Source organism: Amblyomma americanum, chromosome 7 (genome assembly GCF_052857255.1).
Source record: "Amblyomma americanum isolate KBUSLIRL-KWMA chromosome 7, ASM5285725v1, whole genome shotgun sequence".
Taxonomy (NCBI): Eukaryota; Metazoa; Arthropoda; class Arachnida; order Ixodida; family Ixodidae; genus Amblyomma; species Amblyomma americanum.
Window position 1 is genome coordinate 26,508,083 of NC_135503.1, and position 10,070 is coordinate 26,518,152.

General features: G+C 51.8%; 1 protein-coding gene across 6 annotated transcripts in view; it reads right to left on the reverse strand.

The window, feature by feature from the left end:
- Nucleotides 1-10,070, reverse strand: part of LOC144098720 (uncharacterized) — a 621,279-nt gene that overhangs the window by 99,078 nt on the left and 512,131 nt on the right. The gene's annotated exons all lie outside the window — the stretch shown is intronic.

The window sequence follows — 10,070 nt, forward strand, 5'->3', positions numbered from 1 at the left end:
GCGTATTACAAGCGCTATAGCGCGCGTGCAAACTGCGGCCGACCCACCGACCGAGCGCCATTTTGAGAGCCAAGAAAGACAAATGAAGCGGCGGATAGAAAATGCCCGGATGTCATCGGAGGAGGCGCCAGACAGCGCTGCGCGCATCTCGTCGTCGTCCGTATAATCGGCCTTTTCCGCGAAAATTAAGCGCGCCCGCTGTTCTCGCGCGCGGAGTGCACACGCTCGCTGCCAGGCACCGCCGCCAGGTGCCGCACCGCTGTTCGTTGATACAACCGCAACGAAGATGAAGTGACGTCTTAATACCGATGCGGCCACATGCGGTGTGCGTGAGCTAACAATGCTATTTAGCGCGCGCGCGGCTCGCAGTGCTGTAATCTGCAATGCAAACCGCATGCGTGCACAGGATCAGAGATGCGCTCGAGTCTTGTTAAGAGAAGAACGCTTGGCATACAGCGCGCGTGTAAGAGGTCGGTTCACTCGCGAAATGCTCGGTTGCGCTGACCTTATATCACCGCGCTAAGTTATATAACTCCAGGAACGCCGTAGGATTCGAACTGGAGTACAACTTACAAGAAAGAAAGCTTCTTAGCTTCTCGGCGCTGCTCGGAACATAGCTGACAATAGCAGAGACATCGATAGCTGCATGGCATGATGATGACGATTATGGATTCTTATGGCGCAAGGGCATCTACAGCCAAAGAGCGCCATGACAGAAGGTATTTTCCACTTCTCAAGGTGGGGTCAAGGACCCATTTCCCAAGCATTTCACCCTAAAGAAGCCGAGCACCAGACCAGGGGAAAACTTGTACCCATTGTATCACCGGTGGGTACCCGGCGGCACTGGGGAAGCTGCATGGCATCGTTACGCTGCTTTGACAGGAGTCCCTTATACAGGGGCCCCTTTTACATGAGTACCTTATACAGGAGTACTCCGTACATGAGTCTCTTGTCCTGGAGTCTTCTGTATAGGAGTCCCTTGTTCAGGAGTCCCTTATTCAGGAGCCCCTCGTACAGCAGTCCCTTGTACAGGAATCCATTGTACATAGTCCCCTATACAGGTCCTCTGTACAGGAGTACCTTACTCAGGATTCTCTTGTATAGTAGTCCCTTACGCAGAAGTCATTTATCGCTCTTAGAAACGAATGATCCTGAATTAATGAGTACACAGTCTTCCGACAGCGGCTCATGGACGATCCGCATTCGGCTAAATTCCTACTAAGACGCATCGAACAAACCACGCAGATTCCCCCGCGGAACCCCGACTATTCCCGCCAGCAAAGTCTCCAACGCCGGTTTCAGGTTCGTCTCGCCCGATGCGAAGAAAAGCTCGGCATACCGCGCGTGTTAACGCCAACAGCCGAGACGGTGCTCGCGGCCAGAGTTCACGGTCACTGACCGCCGTCCGGTACGTCAATGGCGCGGGCGTTAAATCCGCATAATTCATTGTTTAGCGGCTCCGGCAAATATCCGCCGCCGCTCTCTTTCGCATACACTTCATCACTGGACGTCAAAGGGAACGGCCCCCCGTGTACGAACAATGAATCACGAATGACGAAGCTGGTGGTGCATTCACAGGAACGCGCACGCACACGCCAGTAGACACCGGCCCGCGGCGCTTGTTGCGTCATACACATATGGAGAAAGAAAGACTGTAGGGGGGAGGGGGTGTAAGAGGTGGGTGGGGAGGGGGGTGTCCAGCTGCTGCTCCGCCGTCGGCATGCGGGGAAGGCGTGCTGGACCCGCCGGCGAAAGCTCACCACCGTCACCTTCACCGCGTGCTGGGCCAGAGCGCACGAAGGTTTGGCGCCGCCGCCACCGCTCACAAAAGCGGCGCTGGGCCGATCCGTGACGAATGGAGATCATCGCGCCCCGCACAACCGGAACGTCTGCACGTTGTTGCGCGAGACACGCAACGCACGCACGAAACAGCCGCAAGAGGGCGCCACATCTCTTCCCCTCGGAGTGAAGGGAAGGGAAGGTCGCGCCGCCCTATGAACTGGGCGAGATACGTACGTTCCGAGAAAGAAAGAAGCGAAGAACAAACCATCTCTGCCCTCACGCGGCCCGCACGAAGAATCGACCGACGGACGCGCTGCACGCGGATGCGTTGGCGTGCAAAAGCCAAGCAAACAGAGACGTAGTGCGCGTATGCGGAGATAGCGTGAGTCCGACACGTGCGCCCCGGTCGTGATTGGTGCTGTATAGCAGCCCGCACTAAAGGTGCGCAGGTATGCGAGACAGAAACGCGAGCGTGCGAGAGTACACACACCAGGGAGGGAGAGAGAGAAGGGGGCGACGAAGATGCGGGCTCGAGATTGGTGTAATGCCTACTCCTCCCCGCGAGGAGCCCACCGTCTACAGAGTAGCCGTGTGGACAGCGTCTTGCCTTCGGGAGCTGTGCCTATGGCTTCCACTGTCGGTGTGACACTTGGGAGCCGAATTAACCCAAGAACTCGTCGTGTTTTCGAAGGCCGAGCGGCGATTAATAATCCCCCCCCCCCCCTCCCTCCCTGTCTGGCTCGATAACGCAATGCAGAAATGCCAGATCGCTTGCACGCAATAGGCGTTCTCTTGTATATGTCCCTCCATTCTTACTTTTGGGAACTCCGACAGGCCACGTTTTTCGTTAGGAAACCACTGGAGTAGGGTATCTTGTCACTAGGGCTCAGTTTACTGCTACGACAACGGGCTTCTGACTCGGAAACAATTACATGACAGCTGAAAAATCGCCATCGGGAGAAATTATTTCTGGCTCGTCTTTCAGTCTCTGCTCGCCAGGACAGAACACAGTGCTGGATGCTTCTTCCGATAAACTTGATCAGTAATCAAGTAAGGGCGAACTGTTGCCAGCGATAAACGGAAGAAGGCCGGCGCTTTGGCGTGAACAAAAAGTAAATGGTAACTCTAATATTTACTCTCGCGATAGCAAAGAACCGAGGACACGCGCAATCGGCGTTTAAAAATCGGAGTGCCTTTTGGAATTTCCACGCTTACGTTACGAATTCAATAGTAAGAGATCCAGCACTTACAACATATTCCGCTCGACGTACATAATCACTTTTAAACCGCGTTGCGCGCGTAAAGAACCCTAATGTTCGAACGAAACGCCGGTACGACTTCGACAGCAGAAAATTTGGCATATGCTCCAGGCCAGCTAAACCGTTCCCAGTACGCCTTTTGTTCTAGTAAGTACCGTCACACACCGCGAGGAGTATTCAAGTGTACCTTTTCGATAACCAAACAGGCCGCTATATATTCTAATCTACTATCTCTAGAAGTACGCAGTTCAAGCAAATGATAATAAACCTATTGGGGAAGGAGCAACAACCACAGACCTAGAGACAATCGTTGAGCATACACTTCATACAAATTCTGGGAGTTATCCTACGTAGATTAGCATCACATACGCCAGCTCACACATTATTCGATATACTAACCGAGAACACGGAACGTGCTAACTCAAGAACTTGACATATGCGCAGTTAGCTCTGCACGCACTAAATTTACGACACGCATAAATGCTGGGCTGGCACTCACAACAAACACAGTCCGACAAAGTCAATTTGCATACATCTGCCGTTTTCAAAGGACCAGCTACTGTACCGACGAAGAGAGAACAGTCCTTGCTTTGCCGCACGGCCCCTTAAATAGAGCGCAGTCTTTTTCTTTTTTTTAATTCTCACGCAACCTCGAAGCAGACAGGCTAAGGGCTGACTAACGACTAGAACGTTTATTGCTCGATCGAGACGAGATAGAGCACAGTCGGCAACGAGAAAGGTTTGAAGGTGTGCTTCGAAGATTAGCAACTGCCTCAGGCAGGTCGAAGTATAAGCCTTCAGCTAGCTTCACAGTGTTGCGCTTGCATGCTCTCTGCTACAGCATCGAAGGCCCGCTTTAAAGATCGGAATGCGTCGGGCAACAAACACTCAGCTTGTTACACAGTGCTGTGTTATTTTTTTTTTCATGCAGTCCCTCTTTGCCATGTTCAGTCATTCAATAATAATAATAATTGGTCTTTTTTTTTTTGGGGGGGGGGGGGGAGGAAATGGCGCAGTATCTGTCTCATATATCGTTGGACACCTGAACCGCGCCGTAAGGGAAGGGATAAGGGAGGGAGTGAAAGAAGAAAGGAAGAAAGAGGTGCCGTAGTAGAGGGCTCCGGAATAATTTCGACCACCTGGGGATCTTTAACGTGCACTGACATCGCACAGCACACGGGCGCCTTAGCGTTTTTCCTCCATAAAAACGCAGCAGCCGCGGTCGGGTTCGAACCCGGGAACACCGGATCGCAAAGTTCCGTTTTTGCCAACAAGGACCTACATAGGGCCGGAAATATTCCGCCTGCTTCCGCACAAACATACGGGCGGTTTTGTAAGAACCCATTGCTACAAGGAAGCATGGAGCTCGAAAACAGTAATGTTTTCTTGCGCAGCAACTACTTCCTGTAGCAATGGGGGCAATTAAAAAATTAATTGTTCTCCCTCCCACACATTTTCTCTCTTCGCTCAAAGTTTCACGGCCTAAAAAAAACCCCAGATTGAGTATAACGGCGCAGCGAGAACTGATGTCCGCTCTTAGCCGACAGGTAGCATGAACCAACCCACAGTCCTTTGCAGAGCGCAGAGACCCCACCATGTCCAACATTTTTAGAAAATTTTTTAATTACAAAATTGTGTGGTACTCTTATGTAAATATTGAAGGTAATGGTCCATTCTTCCGATGTGTAGCAAAATCTTTCTTTTAAAGTGTTTCCATCGGTCGCTTCCAACATTTAAGACTGCCATAGAAAAGCAATGGGGAAGGCTTTTGACGATAGCAAAAAACGTTAATAGAAAAACAAAATGCAAGACTGCTGACGGGAGATCTGAGAATATATTGATTGTTATAGTGAAATCTTACAGTATATGAAAAAAATTACGTTCATAAACCGTTTCCCGTTCAAAAATGCTTTCGTCCAGAATTGTTGGGCATGGCTGCTCTGCTGAATGCACCTCCTCTTAAGAACGGGTGCAGGAAATGCTCTCGTGCCACGGTCTCGGTGCGGCTGACCAAAGGGCAGCAGCTGCACCGAACCGCGAACTCTTCTTCTTCCTCCCGAAGGGGTCAACCCGGAGCGGCTCCGAAAAGCGAAAGCGGATTCTGGGGCCGCCGGCGGCGTGCGGAGCTCCACGAAGGAGCAGCCCGCCGGGCGAGTTCAAGGGACGACCCGTCCGGCCGGGGAGAGGCCGCCCCTGGAGGGGTCACGTGGTCAGCGTCTCGTCGCGGAAAAAACGGCCTCGGCGAACGTGAGGAGCCGTGACTCGCCGGTAGGGCAGCCGAGGAGTTACTGGTCGAGCTCTTATTGCACACAAAGACTGAGGACGCGATAAGGATGACACTAATACTCATATATACAGTTGAAACTCGTTACAACGAAGCTGAAGGAGCCAGCGATTACTTCGTTATAGCCGTAGCTTCGTTATAGCCCGTGTTGGCCGAGCTTCCAAGGAGAATCGTGATTGCTTCGTTGTATCCATTATGTATTTACAAGCGGCTTCGTTATAACGAGCTACGACTAGCAGAAAAGCCACATGGTAGGTGAGTTGGTGGTTCATATCCAAATTGACAGCGCGGAACGCAGACGGCAGTGCTAGTCCCTGTATATACGAGGGCTATGCGATGCTCTTTTAGAAGCCATACAAAAGGGCGAATGGCTGTACACTTGCCACAGCCGCTAATGCTACTGATAACAAAAAATTCAGACGTGCAAATTTAGCTTTGATGACCATCATCATTATCACATGATGCAATATTTCTGCGTCCTAATTTTAACCATGCAACCACGGCAACCGTTTAAGCCACGTGCACACCCACTTCGCAGAGTGTAAACGGTGGGTGTTGATCACTGCGCCAACTCTAGAAAAGGCTCCAGACAGCCGAAACGCGCCCCGCGTGTGGCAGCCGTCCAGACTACGCTGTGTACCGTATCTTACTAGGTGCCTTGTCGGGCTTATGGCACCTGTAAGTATCCCATTTAGGAATAGGGAAGGAAGAAAGGACTAATCAAAGGGCGACTTCACGCCTTCGTGCAACACTACAGGCATGAAAAGGCATTGCTGGCAGCGAAAGACAAGAGGCAAAATTCGCGACGTGTGTCTCACCGACCCCTTCAGCGCACGCTGTAGTTTCGCATTCGTCGACAGAACAGACTGGCGCTTATAAGCCGCTTGTCATTCGTGTGGGGACTGCTACGGAGGTAAAGAACGCCACAGGAGCTGGGGAAGCTTACCTGCGAAGAGAGAAAAAAAAAAAACAAGAGTAAGCAGTTAGTTCACGGCGCTTAATGGACAACGTGTTCAATAAGCAATCACAAAATTTGCAAGTGTCTCGCAGTTATTAACAATCAAAAACGGTTCCATTCCGGAGGTGAAGCAAACCAAAGCTTAGCACGAGACTGAGCGAAGAATATACTGGACGCGTTAGCAACTCACACTAAATCATATGCGACAAAGAGCAAACCACCAGCTAAGATCGATCACTCGATCCACAGAACAAACCTTTAGGGTAAGATTGTGACGAATGCAGTATTATAACTTTAAGCACAGCGGTTTTCATTCACTATCATTCACTGAACACACATAGCAACGAAAGACAAATTAAGTACGTATGAAGTGACAGGTAGGGGTGGTAATGACAGCAAGAAAAAGTAAGACCTTACGACGCATTCAGTTCGTAGTTCGCTACAAACTGAAAGAAAAACGGGAAAAATAGGACGGCATTCGTGCCATGGTCACGGACCATGAACTACACCCCCTCCCTCCCTATAAGCACGCCAAAATCTGTCGGCCACAGCGTATAACCTGGCATCAATACAACACCACAGCAGAAGCTATTACCACAACGTGAATTCAGGTACCGTGAAGAAAGCGGTGCACAACATTTAGTGGCACGAGGCACAACCGCAACCAGGCCGGCGACATGCAAGGGGATAGAACGAAAAGGAACGATGAAACGGCTACAACAAATTGAATATGGCACCACAAGCTGACCGGCTTTGTAAAGGGTCAAAGCAAGAGTGCACAGTTCGCCGAGCAGAGAACGAACGAAACGCACACACAGCTGGCGTGCTATGCAGGCCGCGCTGTCAATGCGTTCGGGACGACACGGACTGAAGAACTAGTGCGCCGTGCGAATTCGATGACACGAGTTCGCGCGACTGACCTTGCCATTGGAGAACGCCGCTCGAAGAGCGCCATGAAATGTAGGCCGACACGCAGCGGACTCAGACGAGGCATGCAGAAAAGAAAAAAAAATATATCTAGGAATAGCCGCGGCCAGTGCAGAGACACAATCGTCGCATCGGCACCTCATCTCCTCCACACGCGTTACAGAAACGCCGCGGACCGGCATTCTTCAGCACCACGAACGCTCGTGAGCGTTAACACGAGCGCGAGACAGCGCAGGCGCAACCTTTTCTGTCGGGGGTTCTGTGTCGGCTTCGCTTCTGGACGAAGAAAAGAAAAAGGCAGGGGAAGAGAAAAGCGCTGACACGAGCCGAGCCAAGCCCGAACGCTTTCGGCGTTCTTTTGAGAACGCTCTGAAAGCCGTAGACCAGGCGAAAATCGGGGAAGCTGAAAAGAACGGGCGCGTCGTCAGCACGAGAGAGTGCTCCCTACTTGTTTGTTTATTATTCTCTTTTCTCTCGGCTTCAGCCGAGCGACTGGACGGTTCGTCGAACTCATCTGCACACGGACAGCGTACAGCTGGACACAAAAAGGCGAAGAACTCTCGGTACGACAAGCGAAGACAAGCCAGAGAGGATACAGTGGCCGCCTGTCGGCTGCTCCGCTTTTCAAGCTCACAGAGCGGTGCAGAAAACTAAACAAAAAAAAGATGCAAGGAAAAGACGAAACGAAAGAAAACTGACGAGACTATACGTCGCCCACCGCCAATTACTGCCGCAAACTTTTGTTCTCGACCAGCCGTTGCCGGAGGAACAACCGAGCGACAAACGACGACACGCGAACCTGACACCTCCTCGAAACTCCTCCCTCCGTAGGTCCCCTCTTCTCTTTTTGCTTCGGATAGGATCCCCCGGTTATTGACGGGGTGCTCATTACAAAAGAGGTGGCGGGCGAAAGGCGCATAATGCGCGTCCGCATATAAGCCGGACATGGGCAGACCACGCGTGGTAGGTGTACAACGCGGTCGCGTGCAAGCACAAGATGCTTAACCGAAGGTTCGGAGCGGCGCTATAGTGAACTTGCGGGCCGCATGTACCACCTCTTTGTCGACTTGCCTCTGTACGTTGCGTGTATTAAAGGCTGGCCACAAACATATATACACGGCAGCACAGCAGGGGCATGAGTGCGTGTGTCTCGTGTGCCGTGCCGGTTGGTGGATGTGCGCAGCCGGGACTGCGAATGTGACCTCGTTCTGGGCGCCCCGTTTTTCTACGGCGCGCTGTGTCGCTCAGTGCCTCCTCGCCCCTTCTTTTGTCGTGTTCCGCTGTGTCTTTCTTTCTTCGCTGCTTTTTTTTTTCTCTGTTCTTCGTCAGTGCACTTCGCTCTCTCTTCGTTTCTCAACCTCTCCCTCTATCTGTCTCTCCTGCTAGCGTTCCTGTCGCGCCGCTGGTCGCTTTTGTTCTGTCCGGAGGCACGCGGTTTATTCGAGTGTGCCTTCCCTCTCACATCGGGTACAGGCTGGGGCGGCGCGGTCGGCGAGGCGTGACACTGACACCCATACGCGAGCCCGGGCGACTGGCTGCCGCTGCGAACGCCGGTGCAGGCGTCCCATAAAAAAACAGCGCGCGGTGGCTGTGCCGCTGGCTTACATCGTCGCTTATGTGGCAGCTGAAGCTTCGATCGCTCACCACGAGGTATCCGCCCTCTTACAGGCGTATGCCTGTAACATCGTATGCCTAGAACATTGTTTACACCAACTATTTACAAAGTGGTGTGACTTTTCTGGACGTTTCAGAAAAATAAACGAAGAACAATAAGCGACATGAAACGAGCTTAATTCATTCGCAGGTTATGCAGCTACCATACCACTGACTTTACGCGCACTACTTTCGACAGAAGATTGGTGGCAGCTTAAGCTTTTCGCTTTATTTCACCTTCGCTGAAATTAGATTTGTGTCACTTAAGACGGCTGTCATTAGATGCACAATGCTATTGCATCATTACGACCTATCTAGCTGAACGTCGAACATACCGGTCCACAACGAACGCAGTTTTGAGGTCCATACCTCAAATCTACGAGGAGGTAGGAGGGGGGGGGGGGGGGGGGGAACTGAAAGAGATGCGAATGCATAAATTTAAACTCTGTACACGGAAGATATTCTTTCCGTCAGCTTCACCTTACACTTCGCCATCATTTCACAACATTGCAGGTACTTCGCGTTTCGGGAAGACTTTTGGACCAATTCGTGACCGGGAAATCTTCCAGACCCCCACAACAGCGTGTAGAACGTCATCGGCCGAGGGTAGTCTGAGGACGTACACGAACAGTGGCTGACGCTTGGTGACGCTTTGCCCCATCCGCTCCGGAAAGCCTTGCTTGTTTCCTGACATGCCCTGCACCCATGGCTGCCCCCGGATGCCACGTCAGCGCGGTACCGAAACGCGCGGTTGAGCAAAACGCTGTGACAGCGGCGCCGTGACTGCCGGCGGAATGCACCGCACGGGTTGACAGTTTCTTTGTTTAGAAACGTTTCACGTCGCCACCACATGCGTCGTCGGCGGTCTGCAGGTCCTGACCGACAGGGCGACGCAAATGTGATGGAATGTCCCTTGTGTGCAGGGCTAGCAAAACAAAAGGGATGCCAATTATAGTGTCTCATTGCTCTTAAAATAGGCGCACATGTGGTCCTCTAACAAAGTGACACACAGTCATAAGCATTATATAAATATTTAGCATAGCGGCGAGGCACATATGCCGCATCAACCAGGTGCCTGCTGTGAATGCGCATTGCAGGCGCGCATCCCTAACTGCCCACTGCGCAAAAGCAGCTGGCATTGGCCTGGTCCAGTGTACGTTTGGCGTCTCCAATACGCTAATACTCTCTACTGGCCAACGACGCACAT